The 27,544-nt window shown below is 41.5% G+C and overlaps 1 protein-coding gene across 7 annotated transcripts in view; it reads left to right on the top strand.

Moving 5' to 3' along the window:
* The first annotated feature begins 979 nt into the window (after nucleotides 1-979).
* LOC119648147 (protein SCAI) overlaps nucleotides 980-27,544 on the top strand; it is a 68,540-nt gene continuing 41,975 nt past the window's right edge. For 3 of the 7 annotated variants that reach the window (XM_038049715.1, XM_038049717.1, XM_038049716.1), the window contains exon 1: nucleotides 981-2,171. The gene's annotated coding sequence lies outside the window, so the exon portion shown is untranslated. Of the gene's footprint in view, nucleotides 2,172-14,542; nucleotides 14,562-24,042; nucleotides 24,064-27,544 lie in introns of those variants that run through there. The other 4 variants (XM_038049704.1, XM_038049713.1, XM_038049714.1 and 1 more) reach the window with 3 other exon arrangements.

The following is a 27,544-nucleotide window of genomic DNA, read 5'->3' as shown; positions in this document are numbered from 1 at the left end:
TACCTGCCGTGTCGACATAACCCCACGGGCTTGATTTGGTGACCACAATCAGAGCCCCGCTGTGACTGACACAACGGTAGTAATTTATATTGAGTGCAGGTTCAGCTCTCATAGTTTTCTATGCGAGGTCTACCTAAAGCCTCTACCGTAACTAAGGAGTATAGCACAACTCTATACTTGGGCCCACAAGGAGCTCTGGCCACGATGTGGGCACAACCACAACCTGCATAAAACAAAAACCGCAAAAAAACGGGCCGAGAACACATCCCATTGGAATTCTCCTGAGACATATGAATTCGGATTATCCTAGTTCGCATGGTACCCAATACCACTTCAGATGAGCCCTTTGTAGACTTGGGTCAGGTTATCCAAGGCGTGGGAACATTTACATATAGCATCATTACCACCAAGTCAGTGAATACAGCGTTTCCCGGTGAAACCTCGGGGTGGTTCTTCTTGGCCACTTGGTGTTGACTCAGCCGACAGGGTTCTCGCCCCGTCTGCACCCCTCCCGACTTCCAAGTTCGACTAGTTGATAAGTGCATTAGGAACTCCACTTCACATGGCATTGAAGATTTCTGACATTCTGAGTACTACTGAAGGTAGGAGAGTTGCGACGCGTTGATTTTGTACCTGGGGTAGATTACTTGGCAAGCACCTTTAGATAAATCTGAATTTTGTACAGAAGATATAATACATTCAGAAAAATGAATGAAATCGGCACAAGCGTTTTTCACTTATAGTAGAGTAGGCCGGGATGCTTCTTTTCAATCCTCAGGACATTACTCATTCAAATCCTTATTCAAACTCAAAAACACTTTGAAAATCACTGGTCGATTCCTCAAGCATGAAAACTAACCCCTCATTGATTGTATTTTTCGCCGAATAAAATCTCACCTCCACCCCATATGAATAGTGTCTGTCGTGCATGCCTCACAACCCCCTAATAGTTGGTATTCGTACGTGCAAAAGGAGTAGAGAAGTTCTCTGTGTACTTGCTACACATCAGTCAGGACGAGAAGGAAGGAAATCGCTTCGGCGTATCCGCGGCGCGCGTACGAAAATGTTTCTCGCCTTGAAATCATGTTGCGGCGAAATTTAGTGTACAATTTTAATATAACTCCCGGACGCCGCCATTATGTTTTTTCGAAGCATTTTTTCCTTTATTCATATTACAAGATAACCGTGTATTGTCCTCATAAAAATTAAATAATCGTAGACAGTTGAATGTATTCCGGATGACTTATTGATTTTTTCGGTTTTTTCTCCGCGGATACGCTCGGGAAGTGGTACACGTTCACGTTTTTCCGGGGTCCTATTACACGGCGTGTATGAAATCCTGAAATTCCTTTTTTCGGCCGATGTGATTCATAAGTTTTTGCGTAGAGTGCATGAGAGGTTGCATCGTACGTACCATAGTGGATCCTGTAGTAATATCGTTCGCGTGTAGTAACGGGATAGTAAGTCGGTGAAATCGAGGACGAGATCAATGAAGAGTATAAGATGGGAGATACTGCAAGCTTAGTTTTTAAATAACGTCTTGCCTTAACTTTGACGAGGAGGAAAGCATGTTCGACGCGTCCGAAAAGGGCTCGACATAATGAAGTAATTCCAGTGTACTGTTGCCTCTCTAAAAAGTATAAGTTTAAAATTAATTAGGCAATTCGTTATATTGCTACAGTCGAAAGAAGCGCCAATTTTGTAGGAGCAACTGCCGCAATCAGCCTACGAAGGGCGAGGTGCGGGGAAGTCCTATTTTAATCCTATTAATCGATGGTTTGGCGCGATAACTGATATTATTCCAAATTTAGTAACAAATCCAGAGCGAAATTTCTGAAGAGGACGTGAAGAAGTGCACTAACATGACCAAATGTCGAACCTTATTGTTGTCGGTGAAAGGGGAATAACCGCCCCGGTGGATATGCAAAGTGTGACAGTACGCGGAATTATTAGTACGCCGCCTTCGCATTCATCACTACTATCATAGTTTTACCGAAGAATATTTTCTCCTGACTGTGATGCGGTTGCTAGAATCGACGAGTATCTATAATATCGTACACGTGGAAAACTAGTATAAAATTATCGGCCGTTTCTGTCGCCTTCGCCGTCGTTGCCGTAGAATTTAGTAATAGGAGAAAACTATTAAATTTCGCTGTACTTTCTCGAGATATGTGAGTAATGTTTGAGCTGTATGTACGAGTATATTGTTTTGCATGCAACCGCCAGTCCGTTTATCATTGAGCCTCCATTTAGTTCGGACGGCTAGTCGTTGATATGATCTAGTAGGTAGTGCCCCTTTCCTACTTTTCCTGATTCCTTAGATAGTCCTGCATACAGTGGGGCTTTGTGTTGGAATGGAAATAGATTTTCTTCGAAGGTATGATATATTTGATGGTATTAGTAAACGTCAAGCATTTTCCGGCAACGCCGACGCTGAAAAGCACATGCCAAGCCATGACAGCCGCGTTAAGATGGAATGAAGGTTGTGTATAGTATAAGGCGAAGTTACAGTGAGAAGCTCGAAGTTTGTCTGCTTGCCAAAAACTTAGAAGATTATGGTATGATGATGAATAATGGGGCCGTGATTTAGATCTAATAGCTCCATATTTCTTGCACTCAGAGCAAGCATACGTATATGCTCACATGTATGAACGTACATATTTTCATATCTAAAAGCAACGCTCTGTTCTCGGCGGCAGATATGTAGTCATCCAGGAATGATATAAGCATCCCCTTCCAATTTGAGACCTTACTATTGAAAATATGTATACTATACGCTCTTGAAATTAATAAAGACTTGAAATTAACATAAAGACCGAATAGAATAAAACACCAACCCCTTCAAACATGGATGCTCTTCACGACCAGACCCGAGTCTCTAAAGGGCTGAATTCTGAAGTCGCTGTTGCCACGAGGCCTCGCTTGAAGTTATCTGGTATCATGGGATCCGCGATGGTAATCTGAGAACATATATTCCGAGAAAATTTCCGGAAGATGTACATGGAGTTGTGCCTTCCAACTCGGGGACCGTACCCTTTAATAGCGAGAGAGATCTTAGACAGAATTTGCAATGCTGAGCCTACACTCAGTATATACGAGTAACGCTATGGTACTCGTACTCAATTTGTGTCCAAAGATAACTGTGGGATTTAGGTTAACCTAGACAACTTTAAGTACTTATCTCATAGATTCTGGTGATTAGGTACGTTAGATTTAATTCCGTCATCAGCAGGAAATGCGCAAGCGCTCGCCGCCAGGCGCGTGCCGTGTAGAAGTTGATAATATGAGCAATCGTTTCTGCCAAGCATGTTACAAGTTAATCTTAGGAATGCTGGTAGATAGCTTTGAAAAGGCAGAATATTTTCCTTTATCTTACTTTTTTCCTTGTGGCTCTTTTCCTTTCCTGGGGAAGTAAATTTCTACAAAAAAGTCGCTATCTATAGTGGGGCAATCGATGAACTTAAAGGATGAATTGCAGTGGCGGGTAAATGTAGTGTCTTTCGTTTCTCCTAGGAATCCTTCCTCCATTTTGAACGTAACTAAAGAACACTGCAACATTAGGGTTAACTATTTCTACGTTACTCATGGGGAAAAAATTGAGGATCAAATATTTCAAAAAGACTTCCAAGACAAGAAAACGGTACCTGGTACTATTCCAACTTCAGGGATGGAAGACCTAGATATCGTACATTCTGGGGAAATCAACTTCATGCAGTAACTTTCCGCATCTACTGCCGCACCGTAGATTAAGAGCGTAACGTGAGTGCAGGTATTCGATTATGTGGTCAGAAAAGAGTTAGTGGCTGGTGATTCTTTAACTATATTCTTCATTGCGTTTACAGAGTGTGATGAAATTCGCCTGGTGGCTAAACAAAATTCAAAATGAAAATTTATTCCAACTGTTAACATCATTACTGCCGTTAATAGAATTCTTCGCCATTGTTTAACTACCGAGATTACTGCGTCTGATTGACTTACTTTGCGGCTGCCACGGTTCCTCGTCTCCATAATCGTGATCTTGGGGTGAATAACAGGTTAGGGTTTTATCGCTGTGGGTGTTTCTGCTCAATAAAAGAGTCCAAAATTTCAAAAAGGTTCATTTTCAAGAAGTCATTAGAAACTATAATTTCATTGAAATTTCCCAGGAGACTTGGAAGGTTGATCTAGTCTGACGGCCCACTGAAAACGGACATGAAATTTTCGGGGTACTGAAATAGAAACTTATATCTGCAAGTGTTAAAAGAACTCTCATTGAAGGACAGCTAATACCTTGTTCCTGTTATATAATCTATCACCATTCTAGTCGGGAAATCTGGATCAAGTGGCAGACTTCTGGAGAATTGTTTACGGATACGCCAACTCCTTCAATTTAGCAGCGGCACGGTTCCCACACCTTGGGCATTTATGTGGGGCCTCCCTTGAGACGACCATGCCTGTTATAACTGGAAATAATATTGAAGAAAAAGAAAAGGAAATTTAGGCAGATCAGGCGGCCGCTTTCTTTCTATCTCTGTAGGTGGGTTTATCAGGCTTGGGTATAAATGCCTAAATATACATAGCATGTTGGTATATTCCTCCAGGTCCACAACTTTTATTTCTTAATATTTCTAGGACCAGATCTGCATATATGTATAGTTTCGACCACACTGCTTCCAGGGCAGAGATGTGATGACTTGCCTCTGATCTGGATGACGCCGTCAATCTTCATTTTTTCATCCTAAAAAAGTTGATCCAAAAAGGGGGGAGTAGTTTCTTCCCAATCTGGGCGACCGTCACCAAATGAATGTGAATTCTGACCTCGTTCAATCCTAAAACAATGTCAGAGCAAGCGCTTTTTGAACGATGGCAGTCAGCATTCCATGAAAAGTAAAGTGAGAACGCTTGGTACCCGTTTCCGGCTATGGCTTAGCGTTTGATCATTACTTAACTGCAGGTCTCCTCCTAGTTTTCTAGGATTTTTTTTTCAACGAATATGGTCCTCCTCCTCCCAATCGAAGGAAGGTTGGTAATTCTTGCGAAAAATATTAAAAGATAAAAGTTATCAATATGAACCACAGCAGTTCTGCTTATGGCATGTATTGAGATTGAAGCTTTTACTGATCGCAATATTCCATACGACAAGGCTGACTTTCTGCTAGTTGACAAGATGGATTGCCTCGCCATTGCTCTCTTCACTCGTTATTCAGTTGAGTTTCTTATGGGTAATCTTGACACTAATGTGCCTGAGAAGATGCCTTCTGGCAACTTCTCGATGAAAAGACTTGTCACGTGCCTGCTGATGATTACATAATCATTGCCGGCGACCTTAATGGTCATGTGGGTGAAAAGGCAGACGGTAACAGGTGCCATGGGGGAAAGGGGTTCGGAGCGCGCAATGAAGGTGGCGAGCGTATAATCGATTTTGCGGACACCCATGACCTTGTACTTATGAATACATGGTTCATCAAACGATTGTCTCATCTTCCCACATTTTATAGTGGGAACAATAAAACTCAAATCGACTATATTCTCATAAGACGCCAACATTTTACCACTGTCACTGATTGCAAAGTCGTTCCCTATGAGACCATCGCACCTCAACATCGGCCGTTGATTGCTGTCCTGCGAATTAAGCCACCGATAAAACGGCGTGAGGAACGCACTGGCCCGCCGCGCATTAAATGGTGGCGATTTGGTGAGAAGAACGAAGAAACGGTCTCACTCATACGATTGCCAACCATTACGAATGTGGAAGAATCATGGAACCAAATGAAAGACACGATCCACAAAGCGGCCTCTGCAAGCCTCGGGGTCACCAAGCCAGGTAAGCGGTACATCAACCGAGATACATGGCTTTGGAATGATGATGTTGAAATGAAGGTCCGTGAAAAGAAACGCCTCTACCACAAATTTCTCGACGATAAAACGCCTGCTAATTGGCAAATTTATAAGAATGCCAACCGGGATGCAAAGAAAGCGGTCGCTGTCACCCGAGCGAACCATTTCAAAAATCTTTACGATAAGCTGGACACTCGGGATGGCGAGAGAGATCTGTATCGACTTGCTAAAAGCCGTGATGAACGCACACAGGATATCGAACACTTCTGTTGTGTGAATGACAAGAACGGTACTTTGCTTACTAATCATCGAGCCGCAACGGATAGATGGCGAGAATACTTCGAGCAGATTTCAACTGAAGAATTTGCTCATCCTCCACTTCCACAATCATCGCCGACATTTGGAGCAGTTCCACCAGTCAGCGCAACTGAAGTCGAGGAGGCAATAAAACAAATGAAATCGGGGAAAGCAACAGGACCTGACGACATCGCATCTGAGCTCTGGAAAGCGAAGAGCTGGGACCCAACACTCAGTGAATTCTTTAACCGGGTTATTCAGGAAGGAAGAACACCATCTGACTGGCAAGAAAGTACCACTGTTCCAATATGGAAAAAGAAAGGTAGCCCAGCAGAATGTTCAAATTACCGTCCGATCCGGTTACTTTCCCATACCATGAAGATTTTTGAACGCATTCTTGACAACCGTATTCGCGAAATCGTTGAAATAACCGTGAATCAAGCCGGATTTGTCAAGAACTGCGGAACTACTGACGCAATACACGCTGCGCGGTTACTCATGGAGAAACACCGTGAGAAGCATCGCCCTCTTTACATTGCCTTTCTGGATCTTGAGAAAGCGTTTGACCGTGTACCACACGAACTCATCTGGTATGCTTTACGACAACACTTCGTGCCAGAAGAACTCGTGCGCTGGGTTCAATTGCTCTACCACGATCCGAAAAGTAAAGTTCGAAGTATGGCGGGTGTATCAAAACCGCTTCGTGTATCTGTTGGAGTTCATCAAGGAAGTGCCCTCTCACCATTCCTCTTTGTCCTTGTTATGGACACCGTCACACGGGATATCCAACGTCCAGCGCCCTACACACTACTTTATGCAGATGATGTTTTCCTAGCATCTGATAGCAAAAATGATCTCGAGCAACTTTTTCAAAAATGGAATGATCGCCTCATGCAACACGGTCTCAGATTGAATTTAAACAAAACTGAATTTTTGACGACCGATCCCCATGAAACAGGCAAAATCACTGTCAGCGGCAGTGATCTGCCCAGAACTGAGCGATTTGAATACCTCGGGTCAACGCTATCAGCCAATGGAGAGCTGCGTTATGAAATTGCTTCACGCATTAACGCAACCTGGATGAAGTGGCGTTCCACAACTGGTGTCCTTTGTGATCGACGTATCAACGAACGTCTCAAATCTAAAATTTACCGCAATGTCGTCCGTCCAGTCGCTCTCTATGGTTCTGAGTGTTGGCCGACCATAAAAGACAATGAACGGCGTCTTGCGGTAATGGAGACGAAGATGCTACGTTGGACTAGTGGCGTCACACGTTTAGATCACATCCGAAATGGGGATATCCGCGATCGTTATGGGGTTGCACCGATCGTGGAAAAGTTGCGAGAGAGGCGTCTTCGATGGTATGGTCACGCAATTCGTGCAAACGAGAATTCACTTGCAAAGATTGGTCTGAACATCGAAGTCGATGGTAAACGACCAAAAGGCAGACCTAAGCAACGGTGGCTTGATACGCTGGACGGGGATTTGAAAGCCATTCGATAGAGCCAAATGGCGAAGCCGATCACGACGAGCCGACCCCGCTTGTGAACGGGACAAAGGCTGAAGAAAAAGAAGAATCTTGACACTAATGTCGGACCTGGTTCCGATAAGCTTTCCCTCCTTCTGTGTTTTACCTTCAACAAAAGGTTAGAAGAATGCTACTTTCGCCACTTTTGGAAAGAGCTCTTGTTATCCCTATCCTCAAGAGCGGAGGCCCTTCACTAGCTTTGAACTATCGCCCCATCTCCCTTCTTTCGTCTTGCTCCAAAATGCTCGAAAGGTATGTATGCAACTGGCTGACCGCGCATTTCATCACCTCATTGAGAAAAAAAGGCATGGTTTCGTGAAACACTGATCTACTACTTACCTTGCTAAATGCCTTAATTCGCGACAGGAGGTACACGCAATTTATACAGATTTCACGAAAGCTTTTGATACCGTTCACCACAATGTTATCTTCTCCGAACTCTCTTTACTACACTTCTCTCTCAACAATCTCTTGGCTTTCCTCCTACCTCTCATACCGTGCCTGAAGAATTTCTTTTCATGGACACTCATCCCGTCCCTTCTCTCCCTTCTCTGGTGTCCCCCAAGGTTTCATATTTAGCCCGCTACTATTCCTGGTTCATCACTTATCAATGACTTCCCCTCTATCTTCACCTTCCAGTGTTTGCTATACGTTGACGACCTTATATTGTTTGCTTCTGTTTCGTTTCCGCTGGACTGTCCTCCCTTTCAGTCCAACCTTAATACTTTGGTCCATTGTGCTCAATTAATAAGCTGATACTGAATTTCAGCAAATGCTTCTGGATGTGCTATTCACTTAAATCCTCTGCAACATCCTGTCCCTACTCTTTCGGTGGACAACCTCTTTTACTACTGACCTCCTTTTCAGACCTGGCTGAAACCTTCGATGACAAACTTTGTTTCAGTCCTCACTTCATTGACGTCATCAATCGAGCTTCCAAAATATCTCGTTTTATCCTACGTTCCTCCTATGGCATTTCCTCAATTCAGCCCTCCTTAACACTTTGCAACTCCCTTGTCAGAAACATTCTTGAATATTGCTGTGTAGTCTGGCCCCCCATTCCGCAATCGTGACTCTCGTGCCCTTGAAGTTGTGTAATTTTGCCTCGTTCCTTAGCTTTAAGCGTAAGTTAAGCGAGGAAGAGCTGCACTCGGTGCAGTGTCAGAAGTTAAACATACTAAAACCTACCTAGTGTTTCTGTCATTTGTGGAGATCTGCATGTAGGAGTTAATTGCAAGAAAATTAGGAGGGCGCTAAACACTATAGCAGTTGGGGTGGATCACACACCGCTAACTTAAAAGGTTGCCCAGTCCATACTGAAAATTAAGCAAGAATCCTAACTGAAACAACGAATTCAACTCGCCGAGGCTTTAAAGACAGAACTCGGCAAGATGTGAGCCATCTTAGCACCTCAAAGCAAAGCACATACAAGCGCCCCATCCCATAATGTGAAAGGGCTTCTCCTTGCACTGGCTCAAACGATGAGCCAGTTTATGCTCTACACACTGGGGAACACATTTTTTAATGCCAAGCACAATCGTTGGAGATCCAGACTGATTACTCCCAAAGGAGAAGAGTTGGGGACGTGCCAGTCTGAGACAGCCCATTTAGTCAGCAGATTGACGAAAAATTCTGGACCTGATTGACTTTCGTGTTACTAAAAACGTGAGGTGGCTGATAACAGGCGAGCCGTGCTATGAGCTGTTTGCAGACCACTCGCCGGTCATTATAACACTTGCGTGCGTACTTCCTATACCAAGCAATCTTACTAGAAAACTAAAAACCAAATCAACCTTGACCGTGCACGTGGAGCTGTAAAACTCGAGACCTGAATGCCGCGATCTTTCGATCGGAGGATCCTCGATCGATGTTTCCTCTGCTTCAAATGTATGATGAGGTGCGATCTTCGAGATTCCCTTTTTGTCTTAGTATCCTCAGGATTTTCTAGTGGAGGATGCCCCTTACATTTGTAATGACATAATGGTGTTAAGAATGACGCCCAATATAGGGCAAGAAATATCTTAGGCGAGGCTCCATGTGCATTTGACTTCATCTTTCAAGTTTTAGGTTTCACTTTTTTTTCCCAGAAGCAAATGCTGCTATGCCTCAGTTTTTCTTCCCACCTTGTAGAGCAGAGTTTCCTGTCTTATCCTCGGTAGTATGCCACAAAAGCTGGTCATTTCTTGTGTTTGTCTTTGAGACTTAGTGTCTCGTAGGTGTTTGCCTTCCGGAAACCTTTGGATCTACGGCCTTTGCGGCTATATTTTTGCCGTATTGCCGTCCGAGCTTCTGATGAATGTTTTTTGCTGCCTTTGTGAATTTTTTTCATCATCACTTTGTTCGCTGATTTCAAACTAAGAAGATTGAATTCTCGCGATCCCTTTGTTTTATTTGTTTACTTAATACTCTTCCAAGGGGAGTAACCCGTTTGGTGTTTCTCCGTTGATAAGCACTATGGGCGGGAGTCTTTTGCAATTTGGCATCCATGAGTTTTGTGGAGGAGGGAGTCGAAAATTTAGAGATAGAGGAATCCTCAAAGTTCTTTATTAGGAATAATTGATTACTTTTGATTTTTAATGACATAATGGGATTACAAATGGCGCCCAACACGGGTCCCGAACACACGATCCTGAGATTAAGAGCGCATTTAGCTCAGTCGACAAGGTGTGGTATGAAGGTTTGATTTTTAAAGTAAAGAAACTGTTTCCAGTACAGTTTCATGGATGTTTAGCATCTTTTCTGCCGGATCGCAGATTCGCGGTGAAATACAAAAGCTTCACCTCTCGCTGGTACAATATCCAAACTGGGGTCCCTCAAGGCTATTTCCTTGAACCGACATTCTACCTCATCTACCGCCATACCTAGGATCCACCAATTGATCTTAACCTGATAACCTCAACGTTTGCGGTTGCATCAAAAAACTTACAAATCCAGCTAAAAGCGAACTCAGATGCTATCACGTCACTTTTACCCTGAACCAACAAAAGAAAACAATGGTGCAATGATCTCTCAAGAGAATGAGGTAAAGTACCACATATTGAAACGAAGGTAATGCAAATGAAGCTGAGAACGAAAAATATGTTTTGGCTTATAAGTAAAAACTTTAAGCTGGGACGCGAGAACAAACGCCTGCCCTGCAAAGCCGTCGTAATGTCAATATGGAGTTCAGTGTGTATATCTAATAACGAATTGCTACAAAGAGCCTAATCGAAGATACTACGAATGATCATCGATGCACCTTGGTATGTGAAAAATGAAAACATCCAGAGAGACTTTAAAATTGCCACAGTAAGAGAGGAGAGCTCATTCCAGGTGAAGAAGTATAAAGGCAGATTAGCTTCCCATCCTAACCTCATACCCAGGAGACTGCTACAACAGCCTGGTGTTAGTGTCAGCCTAGTGTCGTCTAGATTTTGTATCGATGCATTACTGTTTTTTTTTCGGATTTTACGATTAGATAGGTTCTGAGAGCGACACCTGTTTCACTTTTTGGGACACACATTTTGAGTTTTCACACCCCTGTAATTCACTTAATATGTGGAATAAGATCATTTTCGAAAAGTACTATTGAACCCTCTCACCAAATTTCGTGATGATTGGTCCACAAGTTTCGGAGTAAATCTCGTGTGACAAACGGACAGACAGACAGACGGAGAAATAGACATTGAATCGATTTTTATAAGGTTTTGTTTCCACAATACCTTAAATAGAAAATCTCGCTCGACTATTCCAGTTTGTTGGAAGGTCCTTCTTTATAGGAGGTGACTTTAACGCAAAAAGTGGATTCTGGGGATCTAGGCTAACAACAAAAGTGCAATTTCCACTCCAGCGGTAAGCGTACATACTGGCCGACTGAGGTAACAAAAATACATGTTGTCAATAATGAAACCATAATGCCCTATCACTTGCCTGTTATGATGCTTGTCAGTGAAAAAGTGAGAAGGAAAGGCTATCCTCCCAGGCTGACTAATAAACAAAGAAAGTGGGCAATATTCTGAAAGTACATCCAAGTAAATGACCAAACCAACACTGTTTATCAAGATTTTTTTGAGATCTTAAAATCATGCGTATCTGAGCGTCTATTTAAGGTAGGACTCCATTTACAAATTGCAGGCATAGTCAATAATTCACACTTGAGCGACACTATGCGACGCGACATTCAGCCAACGAAGCGATGCTGTTGAGTTGCCTGACAGAGAATAATTTCCAGTGTCACGTGTCATTTCCATATTAAGAATTCAGGTGACCGCTACGATTTTTCAGTTTTGGTTTGTATCCCCCAGTTAAAATGCCAAAATATGTAGTTGTTTGTAGTTGGCTGCGGCAAAGCCAAAGTAGTGACATTTGCGGATGAATATCCTTACCACGAGTAAGCAAAAATAAAGCATAAACAGCTATTGATCACATTGTAGAATGGACCAAACAATAGAAAATAACATTAAACGAAAGCATATCAACGTACTTTAACTTCACACACAAAAAGAGAATCAAGCTAAAGTCAACATAAATGGGCAAGACGTATAGGCGAGTGAGGTTAAAGAGAGAAAGACGAGTTAAATATCAGTTACATATAGATGTACTGGTATTTGGGAAGGAATTTCCAGCTGGCCGTTGACAACAAGTTGCTAATTTACAAGCAGATCCTAACGCCCATGGACGTCCGGTATCCACCTCTGGAGTTGTGCCAAAGATTCAAACTTGAAGGTCATACAAACGTTCTAAAATAAAGTGCTTTGGAAGCATAGTAGACGGTCCCTGGTTCATTTGTAATGAGGATCTGCATAGGGAAGTAGAGTTGGTTAGTAAAGTTATCAAAGACCAAGCAATTAAGCATCTCTGCCGATAACGCTCACGTGAAAATAACGAAGTTCGAAAATTGACTGGTAACTCTAATATAATTGGACGACTGAAAAGAGTAAAGCCAAATGACAGCAAAGTCTACCGAAGTGCTGGGGTTGACCTCAGGGTCTTCTCCTAATAAAAACGAAACACAAAATATGTAAAGAAAGCTACTAGTTGGGGAAATTTCAGTCGTAACTTGGCAAGAGGTGGTTTCAGTGGATAAAAATCCCATACCCCCAGAGATTGTGAAACATGGGGTTAGTCTTTTGAAGATTTCCACCTCTTTAAAAAAAAACAGGTCGAGAAACCGGAAGCTACACGCTTCAGGTATATAAGGTTTTCTGTTTCCCTATGTGAGGAACGATTAGTGTATGACAGTTTAAAAGTTAATTGCTCTGGATTTTTTAAAAAACCATTTATTCAAATAATTTGATCTGGAAAGCACTGTATTGATAACAGTCAACTCTATACGATTCACACTAGGAATTCAATATTATTAGCAAATGTGAAAAAGTTAACTTACAACAGATACAAATCTGTTGAAGGTATGAAATGTTTTGTGTATTTCTTTTACAAAAACATCTCCTCACCCTAGCACGTGATGTATATTCATATATTATGTGAGAGTATCCACTGGATACTACTGACATTCAAAGTCGTAGAATTCACATTGAAATGGCAACTTTGACCTATTATGACTTTGTTAGCAGTGCGATTTCCATCAAAGTTGGTAGGATCATGCTGTATATCATAGCCTATATTATTGCAATTTCATGATTCTAGGATGGGCTTAAGGAGAGTTCTGCAGTCACTTACTAAAAATTATAGTAATATACTAATATTAACTTTATATTGACAGATATCAGTATGAAGGGTATTTTGGAGCCTAGGTAACATGAAGTAGCAGCTTCCTGATTATTTTCAAATTCTTGGGTTGAGTAGGCTCTGAGAATGGCCCCGGGAAAGAAATTATCCTTTTCCAGCCACCGCCCTCTCCCTTGTGAATTAAATGTCAAAACTGAAACCAGTCTTGACATGATTATATTTCGTGAAAAAAATGTAGACTCCCCTTTTGTATGCATGGGGACCCCCTGTAAATTTCATGTAGAACGATGTAACTCACTATATGCGTGAGATTTCATGTAAACCTAATTTTCTTTCAGATTTTTGGGCTGGGTAGTTTCGGAAAGTGGGAACCTGTCTCACTTTAAGAATGCACATTTGGACTCCTTACTCGCGCACTTTACAATCATACGTTAAAACGGATATCATTTTCGGAAAGTACTAATCGAGACTTGGTATTTGCTACTCCACATGACTATATTCGGTGAAAAACGTTTTGGCATTGCTCTTTGGCATTTATGGGGAGTACCCTTTAAACTTTACATAAATTTCTGTCACTCACAGTATGCGTAGGATTTCATAGTTCCCATATGTCCACAAAATTTCGTTTGGATCGGTTTAGCCGTTTTAAAGGAAACTACGTGTGAAAGACAGATAGTGAATCGATTTTAATGTTTTGTTTTACACAAAATCTTAAAAACGGTACCACGACGAATTGTGAAGTGTTGAGAAGATACTATTTGATGTCTAATTGGGTTGACTTCTAATAACTGCCTCATGTATGGGGTAATCCTCCCTTAATTCCTTCCTGCACTACTTTCTTCCTTAAGCATTTTGAATACATTATTTCTGGTCACCACCCGATTACTGCTTATGCCTCATCAATCTTCGCATCAAATCAGATATCCAAGCAACTATGAAATGGTTAGTCACAAGAACCCTTAACGTTTATACCAATTTGCAACCCTCAATGCACCAGAGCACCACCCCTTAACGGACGTATTATACCCTCGTCTCGACCCACTAGGTGAATATCTAATATAATTTATATTCCAGTTCTTATCCGTGCTTGTAAATAGACGGCTGACTGCCGCTATTATAACATAAACGCGGAAATGCGATTCGTGATTACCAGGACTGTGAAATTTATAAAATAATTAGACTTAATACGCCATAATTACTACTTTTTGGCGATGGCTGGAATGTAAAGCTTCTGTGCATGCTTGTGTCACAGGTAAGTTAGCAACGAGCGGAAGGGTGGCGAATGAGATTCCAGGTGAATTACGTGCATGGTTATGGTTGAACGAATGCTCCTGGAGCAAAGGGTAAATACTTAGACGCTTAGGTCACGATATAGAGTTAACAATGATTAAATATTATTTCGCCTTGGGCTGCTGGGTGGAAATTACTACACGACTGACTAACACTAAATTGAATTTCATGAAATGGTGAATGATTGTGTTTCCTTGAAGAAAAGATATGAATCCTGGCGTGGGGCCAAACAAGACTCTCATTCGAAGCCATATTTATCACTTGTAAGTAGTTTGAAATAAGAGAGGAAGCAATTGTTTTCAATTTCGAGTAGCTACGTGGGCCCATATTCTCGATGTAGACCTCTCCATCTGCAGCCAAGTAAACTATTTTTAAGCGGCAGCAACTTCTTGAAACTCCCTCATACTCCCCAGTCATCGATTGCATTTCTGTGTAGTGTTTCCAAATTTTACATGAATTACTTAAACCATTTTGGCATTGTATTCAAACATCTAAATGCTTTTATGACCATACGATGTAGTTTGGGGAGCGTAATGGCGTGAGAATGGATTTGGATAATAGGAGTCAAGCGATTTTATGCTAGGAACGCTCAGTTAAAAGCTTTTCGACAGTGTTAACCTCAATTTCGGGAATATGCTCATTGTGGTATAACCAACATCAATAATTAGAATTTGAACGAGTCAGAAATGTGTATATTTTTTATCCTAGACACCTCAACTTTTTGTTGTCATCACAAAGGGAACAATGCCATCAGTATTGAACCATTTCATTCATGAATGTATGCCGATTCACATAGGAAAGAACTCCACTTATAACAATATGAAAAACTTCAGCCCTATTGTGTTGGAAATTTTGTGAACATTTTTTCCATATCGCTTCCATACACCCCCTCCTGGCATATGGTTGCCGATTCCTATGTGTCTACGTGCTAGGATTTGCAGGGAAATGTTGGGTAACACAGAATATTGTTTGCAGGTCATTGTTTATGTAAAATCCCTGTCTATGAGGAAGTATGGACCCTTGGTATTCTTCACCCTCTCCTTTCTAATTGTTAGTCAGATTGCATGAGGGGGAAATGTATGGAATTTGAGTGTATCGCTTTTCGGAATCAATAGGCCTTCTGGGATATAAAGGCGAAGGATGATAGGAGAAGTTGTGGTTTACAATGGGGAGGGAAATATGATTTCTTTCAGAATTTGATTGCGAATCTGGGATTCGAAATTAATCACGATCTGAGTTTTGGGATCAATAGGGAATTGCAATTGATTTTGTTCTATGGAGCGAATAAACTTTGATATTACTTTTCGTAAAAAATGCAGAGCTGGAGAAAATTGCCGTTACTGTACTTAGGAAGGTTAGGAAATCTGGAAAAAATACGTTTTCTCCTCACAATGAAAAATCCAGTTACCAAAAAACCTTTGGAAAGAACTTTTATAAATATTTGCTCGTTAATCTTAGTCAAATAATTACCTACCCACTTCCTGCGGCTAACTAGCTCATGTTTCCCCTGATATACATTCATAATTGCCATATCTGAAAATCATAGAGCTCAGCAATAACTTTCCACTCAACAGCAGACAAAAGTTACATAAACTATTCTGTAGTGGAGCATAAAAGATGCACAGACGCTGATTTTTTCCACGTGTAAAAAGGAAAAAAAAACATACACACATAGAAGGGGGTGAATGTAAGGAAGCCTTCCAGCTACGTATAGTGCTAGTTCCTGTACGGACCGGGGTTTTGCGCTGCTCTGAGTCGGAAGAGGATTCGGGAGTAATGGGTAGAAAACCAGGAGGAGCTCAGCAAAAAGAGGATTCACAGAGGAACCGGGAAGCAATAGGAAGGACCGCGTGAATATTTTTTTCTCATTGGGTTTATTTGTTCACGTTCCTATTCCTTCAGTAGAGTTTTTAGTCTGTAGTGTACTTAGAGAGCTTTTACTACATACTATCTATATAGACGTTTAGCATGGAAACATGAGAAGCGTCTCTCATTTTCACAAGTAAAACAGCAAGGAAATCATGGAGGATTTCACTGCTGAGAATTGGAAAATGCAAAATTATATTGCAAGGAATTTTGCAGCGTCCCTGTGAGTTATGAAACATAAATTCACAGTGAAAATTGTACAACTAATACAGAATCAATTGGAATTCAGACAAATCACAATTCCTGCAATGTAGGAAAATGGTGAAAGGAGTGCGTGTTAAGCTCAAAGGATTTTATCATTAAACAAGGGAAATTCAAAACGAAGGATATTTTGGGATCTATTAGGGCTTCCACGAAGTCTTCAATATATCGTCTCCCATGACTGTCGTCTTCGATGAAACGATTCTATATATATACTATAACTGTTAACACCCTTGTGAAGTAATGGGTGGCAATTACGTTTACGTTGCTGGTTTTTGGTTATGTGTCTCCTCGAATAGTTTCGATTCTTTTCTTCACCCCCTACATCCAAGAATATTTCTAATATGAATTTATAAAAATGAAAGGTGAAGGCTCAAGAGCAGGGTGGGAATCTGAAAAGATGCGTCTCGTTTCAGCTGGTGTAACCTTAGGTGTATACAACAAAACCTTATTCAAATCGGATCATTGTTTGCCCGTTTGACTATCGCAAGTGTTAGGAGCGCAAGTAAGTTCCCAGGTTTCACACATAGATGGCGCTAACATCATATTTAGTATATTTTAAATGTCGAAAGCTATTGTTTTTTACTGCTTGGATATCTGTCAGCAAGACATTTAACGCAAATATATTTTATGAATCATAGAAAGATGTTAAGATTTGTGTCAAATAAACGGCATTTGCGGGAAGCTTTTCTTTTCTGCTTTAACTTAAAAAAATGCAACTAAAGTACGTTGTTCACTTGAGGAGGCTTGAGGAGCGCTCCGGAGGATCAAAAAAAACATTTAAGGATGCCGGTCTGTAAGCGTTATTGGATGAAAACGATAGGCAAACAACTTGCACTAAGTTATTTCGAAACATTTACACGCTAGGGGGACAATTTCAAAAGAGGGAAAATGGATTGCACATAACTTGACTGAGAGACAGCTGGAGGATCGAAGAGTCACTTCCAAAGTTTCGCTTTTGCGGTATGAAAAAAGAGTGTTTTCCATCGAATTGCTAATGACGATGAGAAATGACAACATTTTGAGAATCCCAAATGCAAAAAAAAACGTTGCTTTTTCGAAGCATCAACAGCGACTCCACGGGCAAATAGCTTCGGAAAGAAGGAAATGCTGGATGTGTTATCGCAACCACCATATTCACCGGATCTGATCCCTTTTGATTACTCGGTCGGAGGCGGAAGAATTGTAAAATTGATTGAATGAATGAATTCGGTTCAAAGACGCATCATTTCATTGTGGCGTATGTAACTAGCGAGGGACAATATTTTGAGTAAACCAGTTTTTGTATTTCTCTTGAAATTTTTCATTTTCCATTTAAAAAAAGCTCCGAAAGTTACTTTGGTTGGGAAGGGGAACCGCAGCTCCAAGGGCTGAGGCCTTTTGTTAGATCCATTATACCGTCTCTTAAAACAACTCATTCAACGGACTCCTGCCTTCTTCGATGAAGAAAACCTTGCCGATACAGGAGACGCCCCTGTCCTATTTCTCACTTTATTTAGATAGGTATGACTGCAAAGTAATTAAGGCACTTGAAAGAGTATTTAATAGCCGATACCAGGCTAAAACACTTGGAAAGAGACCAGTTTGTCAGCCCACTCATTACTAGCGATGTTTGAATGACGTGGCACCCTCATCTGGAATGTTTCGTTCAAATGGCCAAGCTTCAGCAGTAACTAATGGAAACTTCACACTAATTATCTTGATATCTTCTTCTTTTTCTTTATTTAGCCTTTGTTCCGTTCAGAAGCGGGATCGTCCCGTCCGGGGCCCCGTTTTTCCTGTCAAAGGCCTGATCTCGATGTAGTCGCGAGGTTTTCATATCACCATCCAGCGTTTTAAGTCATCGTTGTTTCGGCGAACCTTTTGGTCGTTTTCCATCGACTTTGATGTTTTGGACAATCTTGATATAGTCTTGCTCTTTAGTGCTGATGGAGCCGATTTAAATGGAGCGACCCCCCCATTTTTGTCGCAAAAGTTCTTCTGCTAGCTCAGAAAGTGGCATCTATCTCTCCTTGAAATATAGTCACCATTCATTCGAGAGGAGTCGCAGTTTCATGCTTGGGTTTTCTGAGAAGACTTTAAGTCTTTAACCCTGAAGACTATTTCTCTACCATTCTTTGCTTTTGATGACTACGACAGAGTAGGTCTTCTCAAAGGCAAGCCTTGAAACCACTATGATTGGCAGACATCAGAGCCAGTCATGATTGGCCGCTGTTTTTAGCTTATACGCGTCGTTAGCGGTTTTCTGTTCCACCTCCAAATAAATGTATATGGTTGCCTTTTACCTCTACGCGCTGAATGCTCCTGGGACGTAGGCTATTATGGGAGAGTGACTTTTCCCGCATAGCGGGAGCAATCCAATTGTCACCCGTTCTTAATATGTGACTTATTATCCATTGCGACTTTCGCATTCTCATCAACTTGTCCGTTTGTAACTGGCTTGTGCGTCGACCAGGTTCTTTGTTTGAAGTAGTAAATAAGAGCTGTTGAATAACAGTGGTGGTCCACACAGAAAGAACATTAGCACAGAACAATCTTAACTTGGTCTCGTTGCTGAAATAAATGCTTCTCCAGATTTGAGACAAGGCAGCGAAGGTGGACCTAGAATTGTTAATGCGTTGAGCGACACTATGTTCCGTGCCACTGTCGGCAGACTAACGATTCCTAGATATACAGATTGATCGACGCCTTGAATGCTTTGTCTAATAATGCAGATAAGGAGAGTGCGATTACCCGTGAGACTGACAACCTTGGTTTGATTGGTTTTTATCTTCACTCCAACTCTAATTTCCTCTGTTTCTAAACCTATTTTGCCAGGGTCCATGTACCGCTGAGAGAGCTAACAGATGTCATGGACGTAGTGGGGCTGTTTGAGGCAAGATATCAAAGTCCATTGAACTCCTCCACGTCCTCTGGGCAAGGCAGCGTGGAAAATGTCACTGATAGCAAGAAGAAATAATATCGGTGATGCAACCATGGTGGACTCCGCTTTCAAATTCCTTTGAGATTCACCTTGGTGTTGGACGTGACATTCTGTGCATAGTATGTTGCTCTGCTAATAACTATTAGTTTCTCCGGAATGGGCTCTTACGAATAGCACTCCAAATACACTCCTATTTACGCAGTCGAAACCTTTCTGCAAACCTATGAAGAACAGGTGAAGCGAAAATCTAACCTCCGCTCACTGTTCCAAAAGTCGCGTGTTGATGTGATTAATGCCGAGGGATTCAGAACGGAAACTAGCCTGCTCTCTGTCGGTCAAGTTTTCAAGATGTTCATTGAAGTGGTCCAGGTTTATTTTCACTAATGACGGCAGGAAGCACGCAGGTACCCCACCAACTGTCGCAAAAAACCATTAGATGGTAATCCTCTCTCTTCTGTTTTGTTACACCCATTCAGAAGGCAACTCCTAAATTTATAGCTGATCGTAAAGTAGTCAATGACTTTATGGCAAACTTTGTTCTTGGACAATGTGCCTCCAATGACTAGGTGGTCGAAGCTGTAAATACCCGAAAACCTTCCTTTACTATTGTTACAGTCACCAAGACTGTGTTTCCCCATCACATGTCCGAACGAGGTATTGTCAGAGACCACTATGACATTCAGATCGCACATAACGAGCGTAATTTCATCTTTAGGGAGCTTTGTCTGAATTGCGTATAATTGCTCGTAGAACACATCCTTCTCCATTATGTCGGAAGTCCCCGCTGGTACATAGCACTATACAATTGCGATTATCCTTAACCTGGACCGGAATCTTGTAATCAGAAGTCTCTCAGAAACCGGCTCCCAAATCAAGAGAGCGAACCTCGCCGTAATTGTCCAATATCGGATTCGCGTCTTGGTTTTTCAGAGTACAGAAGTGCAGAACTATTATACAAGACGGAGAGGAATATTCTAAACAGTAATTTATCTCACTTTGCTTGGGAGCAGCATGCTTATGTCATTGGAATTCTCGCTCTACCTGAAGAAAAAAAATTCTGAGGACTCTCGATGTCGTTGTCGAGGAGCTTGGATACCTTCCAGAAACTGATCATAGTCGGTTTTCGATAGTCAAAGTTAGTACCCGTGAGATCAGTCCCCATCTGAGGCATTGTTGACGTTTTGCTAGCAGCAAAATTTCGAAATTTGTAGGGTGCTAGCCTTTTAGTTGCCTTTTACGACAAGCAACTGACTTTGAATGTCCTCTTAAAAATCACAAATAATTGGGGTTTAGAAATAGGATAGTTTTGAGTGATGTCGGAAAGTAATCCCCGCTCCTGTAGAACTTAGAGTTTTGGATCAGCGCAGCATCGGCTACCTGACGATGCATTTATACTTTAAAATGGGGTTTATTACGGTTGTGCTATGGTGAAAATCCTTGGGTCTTACTTATCGCAGTCTTGCAACACCAGAGCAATCTGCAGGTTTTCTGATATTGCTACTGAATATGATACTTTCACGTTAGCTTGAAATCGAGATGTTCTCCTAAATAATACTAGGCTGCTTGCACTAACTGAATTTTTTCTCTCGATAATGTAGGTAGAATGGAACATTCCTCGTGAATGAAACTAGTCTAGTCTCCCTAATGTTCATCAGGAGTTCGTTACGGAGGCGCCAGCCAGTTACATTTAGGGGATCATATACAGGAATCATAGTAAGGTGTCCTGTCATCGTGTGCGTATCTCGCTATTGATTTTTCATGGCTAATTCAACAGTTCCAACAGTCCTTTGAAATCACTATGCAAGGGCGGAGTGTAGCACCTCCGTTGGCATACAACAGGTCGGTATGTAGGAAGTTTAAGCCCCTGATTTGCCCATCAACGACCCCGGCTTGCAGATGATTCGACAAATGATTAATGTTACTAATTTGAAAAATATTGTACTTCATCTGCTCATTGGATGAAAATGCTATAGGCTCCACGTCCTCTTCACTGACCTTAGGAGCCGGCACTGGTAATATGATGATCCTAAGTCCCTAGTAGAGCCGGTAGCCTGTTTGCTCTCGAACCTCCTTAATATTCGGTTCAGGAAAATCGATAGTTAAGAAAGATGCTGGAAAGTTGTTCCAGAGCCTCATCGTCATTAGGTTCCTCATCTGGGAGCCAGAGAAAGTACTTTTTGAGATCCTCTATGAGGTTTATCGCGCACCGTCGCACACATCGTTGTGAGAAGAAAAGTGGTACTTCATGAACCAATTGTTCGTACCTTCGCCGGCACAGTTTAGCCGTAACATTTCGCGGTATACATGGTATACAGTCGGTGAATGAAAGTTAACCTTGATGCAGTCCTTACAGCTATGACGAGTTTATTCTAAAGCAGTTCGCAACGATCACTAGCGCAAGTGGATGAATTGGTGTCCTTATACAGGACACATCCATTGGCTTTGGTAGCCTTGGCTTTAAATGAAGTTCTGGCCGTTGACAGCCTGGTGCTCGTTGCCACCCTTTGGACTATTGAGTTGGGATCATCATGGAACCGTTGCTGCTCAATTTACCCTCAGCTGTAGATGCCTCCACGAACCTTTTCCTTCCACTTCAGCACAACTTGGGGGTTGTGATCAGCACGGGGCGGTTTGCTGAAAGCGGTTGGTTTGCGTGTAGACATTGTTTTCTTCAACGGAGGCAAATGTTTGTTTTTGTGTTTTGTTAGGAGTTTTTTTTCATGATTGGCTGTCATGATTTTTGTTTTATTGGGGAAAGTAAGTCGATCTCAGCAGAGCTCCTTCATGTCGAGACAAGACTAGTTGAAACTGGAGGCCCTCTGATATTGTTATGTTTCCTCAAATACCGCGATTACTCTGATGCTTGCTGTCTCACCGAGTCATGGACTTTGGCCAAATGGCTCTGGATTTGGAAAAACAAAACACCAACAAAACCAAAGTTCTCCGTTTGACGGGTCATGGCATTATTGGACAGAGCATCGAAGGCGTTGATCAATTTTTATATCTAGGAAGCGTGGATTCTGCTGACGGTGGCTGAATGTTGCCCGACGCATTCACAGCGCGATCTGCTTTCGCTGCCCTCTCTAAAATTTGGAAATGCAGTTATCTCAATACCAAGATTTAGTTGAGACTGTCCCGTGCAAGTTTTCTTTTTGTGTTGCTATATGGGATCAGGACATGAGAAGTGAACTCCACTGTTACCCAAAAGCTCCAAGTTTTCGTTACTACCTGTCTGCATTGTACCATTGGAGTGCGATGGCCTGACAGTATCTCGAACGAGCAATTTGGTCGGCGCATAGGTCTAGGACTCGCACGCATTGTAATTGGAAGTAGCAGCGGATAGGTCACACATTAAGGAGGGGCGACAATTGCACACCATGCAGTGAAATCCACTCTCCCAAAATATTATAGTTGATGAGTGGGTCGTCCCAAAGGGCACTTGGCACAGAACAGGAGAGGAGTATTGGGAGGGCCTTGGGAAGTCTTGGGGATGCTGAAGGGCATTTCAGCTAATCGGGAACGATGGGACATAGGTGTGGTTGATGTGTTATACCCCACCAAGGGGTAAATGGCAACCATATATATTGGGTTTTCGTTTAGCGGTTATCTTCAGGTTTTACCTCTGGTTGCCTAGAAGATCTACCTTACTAAGCTCCGTCATCACGGCAAGTTAGGTAGTCGCCGCGGCAGACGGAAATCTCTTACTATAAAGTGTAAGGGAACTGGTTTCTTTTGTACGGTTTTTGGGTTGTTTCTGAGAGTTCGAAACTGCCCGTACCGATTTGGTTTCTTTCTTCTCCCATTGCTTTTGGGAGCTGTAATATCAAAATGGACTATAATAGCACTAATTGTGCCTTGGTTTCCAGAATATCCACTTTAACTAATCTACCAGTTTCTTTATTTCCATATAATGCTTGTTATAAAAAAGCTTTCTATTTTTAACTTCTCATCCCTCCGAAGGGTGCAAAGTGTAAATGGATGAGTGGACATTAGATCCATCTTATTGAAGGTCAGTAGAGGAATCCGGAGTGAATGGATTATTCACCGAACAAAGAATTTGGCAAACAAATCATATCATTCTTACGAAAACTTCCATTCCAATTACATTAACTTCTTCAGAAGACATTACAAGGCCGCAACGTTTTCCACCTCGGTGTCCTTAGTGTGGAGAGTACGAGAAAAACAAAGTCGTTACAATCAGGCTGCACTTTTATTTATTAAAAGAACGAGAGAAAAATTGATGGTTTCTGGCAAAAACAATAAAATCCACAGGACATATACATAAAAACTTTTCCAGTGAAATCCTTTGCTATCTTAACGTTAATTTGTTTTTCGTTTCCAAGCACACCCAGTATGGAGAGTTTGGCTGCCAAAAAACCTAAAAAGCTATGGGAAATCTATTGTTAACCACTTGGTACGTTGTTTTTGTTGCTATCTTTGTACTTTTATTGAAATACTACACATAAGTAGGGCAGCATTCTGGCGACAGATATACCCTATGATGTCGCAATTTCTCTTGGCCTACGTTTTTGTCCCTGATCTACTACCGAAATTCCAGTGAATTACGTTAAAATATATTTACATGTGTGTGTACATAAATGAATGTTGTCTATATATGGATGCATAATACTGCGACATACAGAAGGCTTTAATCATTTGGAAGTACATTGTGTCTCCAAATATAGACACCAGCGCAAAAAAAAATTGAGGACCAGCGTGAGGGTTATCCTTTTTTACCCAGGTCTATTCCGTATTAACTACGAAATTCAATACTTCAAAACAAGTGATTTACCTGTAGCTTTTTGGAAAGATTTCAAGCTTTTGTATCTAAACTGTAGAAAATCATTTCTAGATTTCGAAAGATTCAATTCTTTATCAAATTAAACCATGTCCTCGTTCCTTAAACTCCCAATAGATTTTTTTCCTAAATACAAACTATTTCAACGGCAACTTCTCACGGGACTCATTGAAAAACGAATAAGGATAACAGAATTTAATCGGTCGATTTAAAGCACGTTCGCACATTTCTCCAACAAAGTTCATTTCAGTTCCTGCTTTTGGCTTGGGTTTCGGGACAAGGATGAGAACTAAAACGACGAATAGCGAGGCATTTTTTGCTCAAACATTAGTCAGCAGCATGATCCAGGATGCAATTGGAAAACTGCCAGTATGATATCCCGAACTATCGCCACCGAAATGTCGTCCTTTATCCTGGAAAAAATATAAGAAAGGATATGGAGGGAAAAAATCAAAAAACGACTTGTAGTAGAAGAAAACGACACTATGACGAAATGAAAATGAAAAACTTAAACTATCCTCATCTCTTTATCCTTGTACTCGTACGTTTAGATCCTTGAAGTCTTTTACGGAAGAAAATCTGTTCACAGTGAAATCGGGAATAAGATAGCAAAGCTGGCAGTAGCAGCAATCGCATCCTTGGTTCGTGCTACTTTGAAACTGATTTCTGGAAAATTGGTTCACGCAAAAGATGGACGGGGTTGAAGACGAGCCATCTTTTGGTGGAAAGCGAAGTCCAAGTGAAGAATATATGGGAGATATTTGGAAAAATTGAAGGGATATCGTGAGGATGCAATTAAAGGAATGAATAAATCGTTTGGCAATGAGGACACAGTGGCTGATGTACGTCAAATAATGTTCGATTTTGCAGTGCTGAGAGATTAGTTTTTCCGATTCTAATTGTAAATTCAATTTGTATTCGGAGAATATGATTCCTTTTTTGCTTTATTTTGCATTTCGTAAGGAATGGGTGGGGTCAGGTGCGAAAAATAGAACCGTTCAAACTCTATCTGAATTTTTAAAGGTAGGCTTCACTGGGTACGTTCTTTCCAATAAATTCGCTTTTTTGTAGTCCTCCTGGGACGTTATTTTTGAACTTTCCATCGATTTCCCGCTAAGAGGTGTCTATACACTGATTAGAGACTTCCTAATGAATTTGCTCATAAGCGGCAGCAAGCGAATGAAGTGCTATCCTGCAAAAAACGTGCTAATTCTTAAATTTTCCTCGAAAAATAACTGCACATTGCGGAGAGCCGATAATATCTTTTTATGCTACAATCATGTCTTCCCATTCCCCTGACTAGAAGACAGCCAATGTTGTGTTTAACAATTGTTCCTAAGTACTTGGCAATTAAAGATATTTCATGACATATCTGTACATTGTGCTGTACAATACGCTTGGAAAGAACAGTGTGTACCACGTCTACTTCACTTATTGTAGACATTTCGTTATCATGCGGGGGAGACTCCATTGTAGGGATGCGATGTCTCTTTTGTCTCTTGTGTGTTCTTCTTGTATTCTCAAGATATGAGTGTATAATAGTGAAAATGAGGAAAGTTCACATAGTGCACAGAGAAATGATGATGGAAGAGTACGATGGGACCTCTAACCCAACGGTGGTCTATCGCATCTTGCCGCAGACATCGAAATGTCCTCGAGGAATTTGGATGAATTTTATCTTACAGCGAGCTCAAATAGAATGATGGAGGTGATGTACAACGACGTGTTCTTTAATTTTCCAGACATCGCGACACGAGGGCTTTCACGCAGTGTGTTGCGAAGGGATTACCGCCAACTAGTGGTCATGATAGGCGGATGCACCAACATATGCACATATGTGCCATCCTTTCACCAGAGGGTGGAAAAAAAGCCTTTGTTCACTTTGTATGCTTATGGCTTTTTAAGACAGTGAATTTTATTCAAAATGGCACAGTCTGATTCACATCTATGAAATTGCATACGATTTGTTGATGTGCAAGGTTTTAGTAATATCGGCGATTCACAACCCTCCTTCGAAAGCTTGAAGTAATTGCAAGCTTAAGTAGGGGATTTCTTACTATGCTTTCATCATTGTTCGCTTATTTTTTAATGAAACTGTCGTCAGACACATGAGTTAGGGGGTGAGTAAGAGCACTAAGTGCTCGACTTCATTGTCAAACCATCTTCCGCATCATCAATAATCCCTCGTTTGATTCTGTTCAGCTCGTTCTTGACGTCAATTATGAGGGACATTATTCAGTAACAGCATTCAGTGGTTTTACCTTTACTGAGATGTGAGCATCGCTCCTGCTAGTGTCTCCATGCGTGTGTAACTTTGAATTTCATTACCATTCACACATGCATAACATATACAACAATGGGAAGATTCAAGATTGCTAATGCCTATGGTAGCAAACGAATCCATATAGGCTAAATAATATGGGAATGGGAATCATTAATAAATCAGAAAAAAAATATGCTTCACGCTATATTTCGAGGAATTTTGTAATCGAATTTAATGTTTGTAATGGCTTGATGAAAGCATATATATGGTTGCCATATACCTCTTGGTGGGGTATAGCGCATCAATCTACGCGTCACTGTTCGTGGATTGCTAAAAAGCGCTTCGGCTCTCCCAGGACTATCCAAGATGTCCGCAATTCTCCTCTACTGTTCTGCGCCGAGTTCCACGAAATAGCCGCCCTTCCTTAATGTGTAATCTATCCGCTACTACTTCCGCCTGCGGATCATGGTACCCATGGGTGAGAGGCCAATGCGGCGACCAAGTTTGTCGTTCAATATAGTATTGGACCATTGTACTCCGATGATACGACTTGGACAGGTGTTTACAAAGGCTTGGAGTTTCCGAGTGGCAGTGGTAGTCACTTTTCATGCGCTACTCTTCTGTAATAACATAGAAAGAACACTAGCACAGAGTGGTCTATATTCGATCTTGGTGTTGAGATTGCATTTCCAGATTTTAGACAGGGCAGCGAGAGGGGATCTAGCGCTGTTAATGCGTCGGGGAACATCTAGTTTGGGGCTACTGTCGGCAGAAACCACGCTTCGTAGATATACAAATTGATTGACGCCTTCGATGCTCTGCCCATTAATGCAG

This window comes from Hermetia illucens, chromosome 2 (genome assembly GCF_905115235.1).
Source record: "Hermetia illucens chromosome 2, iHerIll2.2.curated.20191125, whole genome shotgun sequence".
Taxonomy (NCBI): Eukaryota; Metazoa; Arthropoda; class Insecta; order Diptera; family Stratiomyidae; genus Hermetia; species Hermetia illucens.
This window is presented reverse-complemented; position numbering and strand designations above follow the sequence as displayed.